The sequence below is a fragment of the Eumetopias jubatus genome, unplaced genomic scaffold (genome assembly GCF_037043125.1).
Source record: "Eumetopias jubatus isolate StellerSeaLion01/CBP00866 unplaced genomic scaffold, mEumJub1_p1.0 scaffold_13, whole genome shotgun sequence".
Taxonomy (NCBI): Eukaryota; Metazoa; Chordata; class Mammalia; order Carnivora; family Otariidae; genus Eumetopias; species Eumetopias jubatus.
The window spans coordinates 62,566,864-62,577,549 of NW_028274819.1; the positions used below are offsets into that span (position 1 = coordinate 62,566,864).

Genomic DNA, 10,686 nt, shown 5'->3' on the forward strand with positions numbered 1-10,686 from the left:
TGTCATATATATATATATATATATATATATATATGACCAGAAAAATGGAGATGGTACAGAGAAGTGCACTGTAGTATATGAAGCTCCAGCTCTAGGATGGATGTGGATGGGGTTGAAATTCCAATTATCTATGGTATCTGTTAGTAGGATAGCCTCAAGCAAGTAACTTAAGACTTCTGAACCTTGTTTTCTCTTTTGAAAGGTTAAGATAGAATGTACCAGCCTGAGTTATTTCTAGGATTTAAGGGGACAATCTACATGCCACGTGCCTGCAGGTATGTGCGGGTGTGTGCGGTGTGTATTTCCCCCAGGAACAACAGTTCAGTATTCACTACTTCAGTGTTTGTGATGGCTTCATATAACTACCACAAATAATAAGAATTGCCTATTTATATCTGTACATTAACTGCCCTGAGGATATTATTTACATTTGTATATACCACAGTACTCTGACAATGCCTACTGTGTATCAAGGATTCAGTTCATTCTTGTGGAAGAAAGCAAAGGAAAAATAGAGGAGTGGAGAGAAGAGAGAAGGACAGCAGGGCTGGAAGGGAAGACGGCTGCATGAAATATGGCTCTGAAGCTCATCACAAGGTTGACATGTGGCTAATGACTCTTTTCCCATCAAATTTGACTGCTAGCTTTTCATGGAAATGTTCCTTTCTAATACCTTTCATGCTTGCCATCCGACTCACTGTCCCTTCTCCTGAATGCCAAATAGACCTCCACGTGCTTTCATTTTTCTTCTTAAAATATTTGCCACCATTTATAGTATCACCTTCTTTGTCTCGGTCACCTGTTTTTCCAGTTATGACAAGCTTTTGCTAAATCTGTAAATGAGCTCAGAGGATTCCTTCCTTCAGGATAATTCTTCATCATCCTCCCTCTCCTTGCACTTCATGCTAGAATTGCTTGTGCCCTCTCTACACATTATTTTTCTTTTCAAGCAAGCTGAGCAAGAGACCAAAGGAGCTATTTAACACGAGGAAGTAAAGCCATTTTGTGATCTATTGGAAATCTTTGACTAAAAGTGATAGTAATAATAATTCCATGAGCAAAATGACAGCTACATGCTAGGTATCATATTGGACCTTTTACATACTGTTATGGGGTAAATTGTGTACCCATAAAATTCATATGTTGAAGTCCTAACCTCTAGTACTTTAAAATGTGACAGTATTTGGAGATAGAGTCTTTACAGAGGTAATTAAGGTAAAATGAAGTTGTAAGGGTAGGCTCTAACCTAGTATGACTCATGTCTTTGTACGAAGAGGAGATAAGGACACAGACATGCACAGAGAAAAGACCATGGGAAGACAGATGGAGAGAATGGCCATTTAAAAGCCAAGGAGAGGTATTTTAGAAGAAATCAACTCGGTTGACACCTTGATCTTAGAATTCCAATCTCCAGAACTATATGGAAATAAATTTCTGTTGTTTCAGCCCCCAGGCTGTGGTACTTTGTTATAGCAGCCCTAGAAAACTAGTACATACACTTCATTCTGTTTCCCACAGCATCCTGTAGAGAACAAATAAGTATCACCCTCCCCTTTTTATAGAAGGTGAAAGTAACGCTCAAAAATGACATCTGAAGGATGCCATTCGAGGCAGAAAATTAACCCACTTATGAATGTGATTAAATAGCAACTAGAGGAAACAAGAATCTGAAACAATAGGTTTGTAGTCCGATCCTCATATATTAAATATGCATTCTAGTTCCCTGTGTTATTTACTAAACTGATTCTAATTGTCTATTTTGTGCCAGGCTTTGTGATCTGTGCTGAGGATCCAGAGAGAACTAAAACACAGTTCTTGGCCTGCAGAAGCTCTTGGCCTTTTAGAGAAGATGCACACAAAATACATTCATTCATTCAATATACTGTATTGGATATATTCACTACATCTAATTGTCACAAGTCTAGACACAGACATGAGTAACTCAGCTGAGGAGAAATAAAAGCCTTACAAGTGGACATGCGGGCCTGCAGCCCTACAGTTGCAGTCGTGCTCCCCAAGTTCTCATGGCCCTGCCAGCCCCTCCCAGATGACTTCCCAGAATTTCGACCCAGCCTCCACCAGCATTGCCACCACCCACAAAGGAGACAGAGCACTGCCCACTCCAAGGGCACAAGGCTACAGCCAGAGCTGAGGATGTCTGGTGACCAAGGAATTTCCATCTCCCCTGAATCAGGCAACATTTTCAAATGGGTGGGGGCCATCCACAGAGCAGATGGCACCGTATACGGAGATCTGAGGCATAAGCTCTCCCCGGAGTTCCCCAGTGGCTACCCTTAAAACACATCCACAGTGCAATTCCTCACACCCCGCTACCACCTCAACATGCCCACCCAGAGTGACATCTGTCTGGAGGACATCCTGGAGGACAAGTGGTCCACTCTGTAGAAATATCAGGACCATCCTGCTATCCATCCAGAGCCTGCTAGGAGAACCCAACATTCATAACCTTTTGAACACACATGCTGCTGAGCTCTGGGGAAAAAACAAACAAACAAACAAACAAACAAAAAATACAACCTTTAAAAAGTATCTGCAAGAAACCTACTCAAAGCAGGTCTCTAGCCAAGAATGCTGACTTGTCCAGCCTCTCTCCTTGTGTTGTCTTTTTAGCTTTTCCTCAGATGATCTGTCCTTTCCTTTGTTTCTATATAGGACTGTATCTTAAGCTGTGCTGTCATTTTTGTTTTCTGTTTTTTTTTTTAAATCAACTTTCCAGTTGAACCCTTGTGATAAATAATATTAAATACATTCTGGGCTTTAAAAAAATAAAAGGCCTTACAGATAAAATAATGACTTATCTGAGCCTTGAAGCATGAGGTGGTATGACAGAACAATGGCTGATGGCTTCTCAAATGGAGAAAAGGACCTATGTTAGTGTTTCGTCACTAGCTGGGCAAATACACATATAACCAGAGAAGTGTGAACTAAGGCACACCTGAGCCATTTCAGGTTTTCATCCAGACTAGCCTTGTTCTGACATGTTGCTTCCCTGAACACAGCATAGCTACTGTTTCCAGCAGAGTTACCTGCAAAGAGTAAAAACCCCGGCAATCCTGATGACAGACTGACTAACTGAACAACTGGCTTATACTCACCCATTTATTTTTAATCTGACCTGATAATACTACCAAGCTCTTCCCTTGGGAATGTATATGAAGATAAATGAGGTAATTAATGCCATAGGGTTCTGAACTCCTTAGAAGAAAAACGTTACAATAAATTTACAGTTATATTATATATTCTTTAATAAATATTTGATTGGATGTGCATAGAATATCTATGATCCCTTAAGAGATTTAGAGGAAGATAGTCAAGAAAAGACCTCTAAGTCTTAAACTGCCAAAATCCCAGAAGATGATTTAAGAAATGCAATAAGTAAGTAGGTTGACCTATTTCTCATTTTAAGGGCAGAAATAAAATTACCATTCCTATGCAGGAAAAGGCTTCCTTTCATGGTAAGTGTGAGCAATATTAATACCAAGCTTTCTCTTCCTATAGAAACATTTCTAAGTTGAGTTTAGTATGAAAGAAGCTCCAACAAATACAAAAATAAAACCATGGAAAGTAATTATAGTAACAGGACCTTGACTAACAAATCTAGTCGCCTTCATGCTGTCCCTCAGTCAGGGTATACTGTGAAAAAAGCAAGAGCATTGAAGTCATAATGACTGGTGTTCCATTCCTTTCTCTTCCAATTATAGGCCTTCTGACCTTGGACAAGTAAGTTACACTCTTTGTGCTTTGGTGTGCCCATCCATAAAATAAAGACATTAATAGCCAATGTACAGATTTGTTGCGGGCACCCAACAAAATAATATTTTTTCAAACACCTAGAACTCCAGCCAAGGTATAGCTGATGGTTCCCAAATGTTATATGTTGTGTTTTCCACCAAATGGGTGGTTTCTAACAGCCATGGCATTATACTAAACCTAAGGACTTTAATGATGACATATTAAATAGTAATTATGTTATTATCTTATTTTTTTTCTTTTTTATCTTATTTAATCCTCAATAACCTCCTATAGCATAGATACTAGTACTATTACTATTTTATAGATGAGAAAACTGGGCTTTAGAGAGGTTAACTGACTCACCAGATTTAGGATGTTTATAAATGGCAGATGTGGGACTTCACACCAACATCCATATAGAAGACCGTGCTTTAAAGTCACCGAGAAAAAAAAAAGTCACCACCAGAAGCAACTGTGTGTGTGTGTGTGTGTGTGTATGTGTGTAACTCAACCCAAGCAAACATTTAGTCTAATTCCTGTTGAATGATAATGATATTTATTATATCTCACATTTCTATGACATTTATATTTTATAAGTTGTTTTGCTTTCTGGCTTTCTGTTTGTTTTGGGGATTTTCTTTTGCATAAGACAAACTAAGAAGTAGGGGTGAAGAAATCACTTTCCTCATCTTTTATGGGATAAAAGTGATTCTCAGAGAATAAGTAACTCTACCTTATTTTTATATACACACTATACCAAACAATGTAGTTCTGTTTTTAATTAACATCTTTTAATTTTTTAACATCTTTTAACTGCCAGATCTCTGTGATGAATTAGCAATTGTTGGGAAAGTATTCCATAACCTCACATATTAGTGTTATATGTGGGGGTAATGCTGCTAGGCTGTGGGGCAAAAGTCCTGGCCAGAAGCTTCAACTGAGCTGCTGACTAACCTAGTGAATTTAGGCAAATCACTTATTTATGCTCAGTGTCACCTTCTCAGGTAAAAATGGGTATAAAACCTTCATCTCTGTATCTTACTTGACCAGAGTGGAAGTAGCAGCCCCATCACCAGCAGCTATGCCCCTCGCCCCTTGGCTCAGGTCTACCTCAGACTTCTCAACTAACTTGGTTCTCTCTTTATCCCAGTGCTTTATGTTTACAGTTTCTTGTTCTCTCTATCCTTTAGGATTGGTTACCTATTTAGACTATATCCATAGTTTGGTTTTAATTTTTCTCCAGTTTCTGTGTACCAACTATTCCTAAATGCATGTACTGCAGCCTGTGGGTACTTCTCAGTCCATACTAAGTTCAGCCTGAGGAAAATGTAGTACAGCAAAGTCAGAAGTATGGACTGCTTCTTGACTGGGAGAATGACCTGTACAGCATATAAAAGAGACAAAGGGAAGTGAAAGATAGAAAAAGAGCAAAGCTCAGAAGTTAATGGGAGAAAACTATGAGGAAAATATGGGTATAGGATGACCCTGTTCTCCCCTGGGGAGACTGTAAGAGCAGAATGTTCAGGAGACAGATGTGCTTGCAAAATTTTACGTGACCCAAACATTTCCAAACACCCTGAAGATCACTAACAGACTTTGTGGGAGTTCCTGAAATACAGGCATAGCATGTTTTATTCTCAATTGTGTCTGTGGTAACTGGAGCAATACACTGATGGTGGGGTGTGGAAGATATTAGTTGAAAGGGAAACCTGCCCTTCCTCCCAAAAAATGTTTCTCAGTTCTGTAAAATGTAATTAATTATTACCAATACCTAAATATTAATGCCCTAAACATTTCTGTCCTTTTTACTTGTGAGGGAAAAATAGAGGCAGATTCCAATAATTTAGATTCAGATAACCCATTACTGAAAAGAAAAGAGTAGAAACATGAAGTCTGAGTTAAAAACAAAAAGAAATGAATCTAGGTTTAGGTTCAAAGTTTGATGAGAATAAGCACAGGAATAGTTTGATGTATCTGTGAAACATCACCTCTTTTATTCAGTATGATTTCATGGCAGTCAACACAACATGTTTTATAAATTCTAAGATGGACATTTTTATTTTTTAACACTTCTGAAATTGGGTTGCATCTTAAAATTGATGGCATGAATTGGCTTAATTGGCAGCATTTTTAATGATACATAAAGTAGCACTGAATCTTAAAACCAGTAATATCCCAGAGTCAATGAATCATGTTAATAAACGAATGGTGAATGAGCATTTGAATGACACAGAAAAAAAAATCCTTATAATTCATTACAAAATTTCAGCCAATAATTCTCAGACTTAGAAGTACATCAGAATCATCGGGGGTGGGGGGATGGGGGGTTATTATAATACAGACTGCTACCTCCCCTCCTCTGCAAGAGCTTCAGATTCAGGATCTCTGTATTTGATGCCACTGGTCTGAAAACCACTGCTCTAGGTCATTTAAGGAAAAAAATGTGGTTTTTTTTAAGATTTTATTTATTTATTTGACAGAGAGAGAGTGAGAGAGCACAAGCAGGGGGAGAGGCAGAGGCAGAGGGAGAAGCAGGCTGCCCACTGAGCAGGGAGCCTAATGTGGGGCTGGAGCCTGATGCGGGACTCGATCCCAAGACCCTGGGATCATGACCAGAGCCAAAGGCAGATGCTTAACCAACAGAGCCACCCAGGTGCCCCTTGTTTTATTTTTTCATCTCAGTTTTTACTGCTACTAATTTTAAAAGTTCCAGTTAGACTTTTATGGCATCACACCTAGAAAATTATCACTGCTTTCTAAATTCTCTCCTTACTGCCATGCTTTCCTCAATCAGAACAAACTTTTTCAGAAATAACAGAATTATCATGTTTTCCCTCCTCAACACACACACACACACACACACACACAATATGCTTAGTTTATAATTGAAGGTTATTCATAGACCTTAACCTTCCAGATCTAATCTACTTCCCTAAATGCTTTGACCATATATTCAGCCCAAGAAAATTTTATCAACTGGTTCCCCAGTATGTCAACTTTCCAACCAGATGCCTTTGCACTTACTTGTTGCTCACCTAAAAGGTGAAGGCTTACTTTAGCCCAGCACAGACAACTTATCAGACTCAGCTCTAACACCATCTCCTGTTTCCAGTTTTTTCTTGACTACCCCAAAAGAGATATGATTTGTGTTGAGGCTCATTAACATTATCATATAGTGTATATTACATAATCGTTTTGTGGGTGTGCTTAGTTCTTACCTCATCTAGAGTATGATCATCTTACACTGAAATCATATCTTATTTTATAGCATTTTTCCTTGAATGATTAACAGAATTCTTATCACATAGTTAGGACTCAATGAAAAATGTTAAATGGAAGTATATTTGGAATTAAGCTATATTTTCAAGTAAATTAGTGTTTTTGGACTAATATACAAGTGGTCAATGTATATATGTGGTTCTATTTGACTAAACGAAAGGCTACTAAATATTATGTGGAATTTATTATCTAAGGCATCAAAAAGAACAGAGACAGAAAATATACAGGATCAGTTTGCCAGTACATATATTTATTGAACACCTATAACTTGTTACATACATCTAAGAAACTCAGAGTAAAAGGCTAATTATACTCTACCAAGGCGCAATGTTTTGCAGAAGCCTGTGAAAATATTCTATTGAGTTAGAGCTTCAGTACTGCTCCTTATAATATTCTGCTGAGGTTTAAACAAAGAGCTATACAAAAAGAATTAAATCACACTCACTGGGGCCAGAGGAAAGATGGTCCCCTCCAGACATGAAAGGAGGCAAGTGCATTTCAGAAATAAATGACTTTACATAGACGCACAGGCCTCTTGAGGGTGGAGTAGGCACTCCAGCTGGAAAGCTCTCAGACTAAATCAGACAGCAAAAGGTCATGACTGACAAAAAGCAAATCTCTTCTAACTTCATTTTTTTTTTTTTACATTTGTCAAACTTAATAAGAAACTACTTGAAGCCTCTTCGTGACTAACTCAGTTTCAAGTGTAAATTGAAGACAGGCTAAGACAGTGTTATGGTACAGAAATTTTGGTAAACACATACTTGGCTTTCATATCAGCACTCTTAATTAAGTAATTTTAAAGCATTTTATTTGAAAACTGCACAGGAAAAAAGGAAACATCCTAAGGCACATTATCTGCTTGTTCTAATACCTATTAAGATTCCTACATGAACTTTATATGGCAGAAGCTCTCAAGTAGCAAGAAGAAAGGGGAAATTTCATGGATATGGAAAATTCTAGACATACAGTTTTTAAATTTATATTGACCTAATTAACCTTTTAGAAATCATTACTTGTCTAATCCATATCAGATGAAATCTTATTTACTAATAAAGAACTGAGATACAGACAAGTCACACAGCCAACAAGTGGAAGTACTCAAACCCATTTCTTCTAGCTGCCAGTTCTCTTTATATGCCTGGCACCCCATCCTTCTAAATGCTAAGCATCATTTTTCTGGATATCTCCAACATTGCATTACTTATTTTTAAATCTGTGTTTCTTTGATTAGGAACAATAAATGTTTTCTTTTTTTAATTTTTTTTTAAGATTTTATTTATTTGTTTGACAGACAGAGAGGGAGACACAGTGAGAGGGAACACAAGCAGGGGGAGTGGGAGAGGGAGAAGCAGGCTTCCCGCAGAGCAGGGAGCCCGATGCAGGGGTTCGATCCCAGGACCTCCGGATCATGACCTGAGCCGAAGGCAGACGCTTAACGACTGAGCCACCCAGGCACCCCACAATAAATGTTTTATTTGAAGAACTGTATTTTTGTCAGGTTTCCAAAAGACATCCTTCTGAGAATGTTTGTATGTTATATTTGGAGGTGATTGTAGTCCTGCATTCAGTTATTTTAAATTATTGTTGCAAAGTCTACTCTACCCTTAGTAAATAAATCTCTGCTAAAAATAATCTTAAAGTCAAAGAAATCTGAATATGAAAGGCTATTGTTAAAGATTCCAAATGGGAAACATAGAAGTCAGAAAAAAATAATTTTGTTAAAGATTTTATTTATTTATTTGACAGAGAGAGAGCACAAGCAGGGGGAGCAGCAGAGGGAGAGGGAGAAGCAGACTCCCCGCCGAGCAGGGAGCCCGACGTAGGACTTGATCCCAGAACCCTGGGATCATGACCTGAGCTGAAGGCAGATGCTTAACAACTGAGCCACCCAGGAGCCCTGAAAAATTAAATTTTTATCTATCCCTTCATCTTAGCTCTCTATTCAAAATTAAATGCAGCTATAAATTGTTCCAGGTAAAGTGAATGTTTTACTCTTATTCTCTTCTAAAGGACAAAATTAAAAGTATGAAATAAAATTAATTCAGCTGAAAAGTCATCACTTCTATTTGGCTTTCTCACTTAAAAATGATAGATTTTTCAGTGGTAAAGTGAACTGCTCTATAATCTTTTGATGAAAAGCAGTATCATCTCAATTTTAGGCATGGTTTCTGGAACCATTTAGATTTTCATGAAATTTTTTCCCATATTACAACATATAAAAATTTGAACTTGAAACCCCTAAATTTTCTCATTTAGGTCAAGAATAAAATGCAATTGGGGTGCCTGGGTGGCTCAGATGGTTAAACGTCTGCCTTCGGCTCAGGTCATGATCCCAGGGTCCTGGGATCGAGCCCCACATCAGGCTCCTGGCTCAGCGGGGAGCCTGCTTCTCCCTCTCCCTCTGCCTCTCTCCCTGCTCATGCTCTCTCTCCCTCTCTGTATCTCTGTGTCTCAAGTGAATAAATAAAATCTTTAAAAAAAAAAAAGAATAAAATGCAATTTGATGGGTGCTCTAATCTTCCACCATAGGAGACCTTTCACTGCACAGCTCTGAACATATTTGAGGCACAGTGTAGATTAAGAATACAAGTTCTAGGGCACCTGGGCAGTTCAGTCGGTTAAGAGTCTACCTTCAGCTCAGGTCATGATCCCAGGGCCCTGGGATTGAGGCCCGCATGAGGCACCCTGCTCTGCAGGGAAGGCTGCTTCTCCCTCTCCCGCTCCCCCTGCTTGTGTTCCCTTTCTCACTGTGTCTCTCTCTGTCAAATAAATAAATAAAATTAAAAAAAAAAGAATACAAGTTCTAGTCTCTGATTACTGGGATTTGAATTCAATTCTATCACTTCCTGGAAGTGTGACCTTTGCTGGAAGGGACTCAATTTCTCCATGCCTCATGTTCTCAACCTATAAAATGAAGAGAGTTATAATAGTACCTATCAACATAGGGTTCAAAAAGGTAATCAATCGTTTCTGAGCACAATTTTCAAAATAATTTTGTAATATAAATAAAATCTGCCTGTTACCCAATCACTCAGATAAATCCTTAATAAATGGTTCCTATTTTTGGTGGAAATGTCTAAGATAATAATAATAATAATTCAGAACTCCACCCCTCTGTAACAATGAAGACATTTCTTCATTCACTTAGCAAATGTGAATAAATAAAATAAATTTTGGACTAAGTGGTGAAAATATCATATTCAACAAAATGTAGTTCCTGACCTCCAGGAGTTTATAAATCTTAGAGAATGACAGACTAGAGGCAATAATTCAGTTTGTGAACTTTTATTTCTCCATTTATAAAATAAAGGATTGATCTATATTATCTTAGTTCTCTTTATCTTCTAAAGGGCTAAATTTTATAAATTATTTGTAAAGAACAGCTTGTTGTAACACTGTCTATCATGAATCTTTGACCTCTGAGAATAAACGTAAGCATGAGTGTGAAAGTGTTTTCAAAGATATTCCTTTGGATAAGAAGTAGGAGACTACCATCACTAAAAAAAATTTATCTTTCTTTGATGATTTTTTATTTTTTCAATGTAAATGATAAATATTTAATATGTAAACATTAAACAACACACTACTGCACCAGCAATTGACCAAATAAGAAATCAAATGAATATCAAAAGATGTCTCAAAACAAAAGGA

General features: G+C 37.7%; 1 pseudogene; it reads left to right on the forward strand.

Moving 5' to 3' along the window:
* Positions 1-2,154: 2,154 nt before the first annotated feature.
* On the forward strand, positions 2,155-2,596 carry LOC114218599 (ubiquitin-conjugating enzyme E2 C pseudogene; annotated as a pseudogene).
* The last annotated feature ends 8,090 nt before the right edge of the window (positions 2,597-10,686 follow it).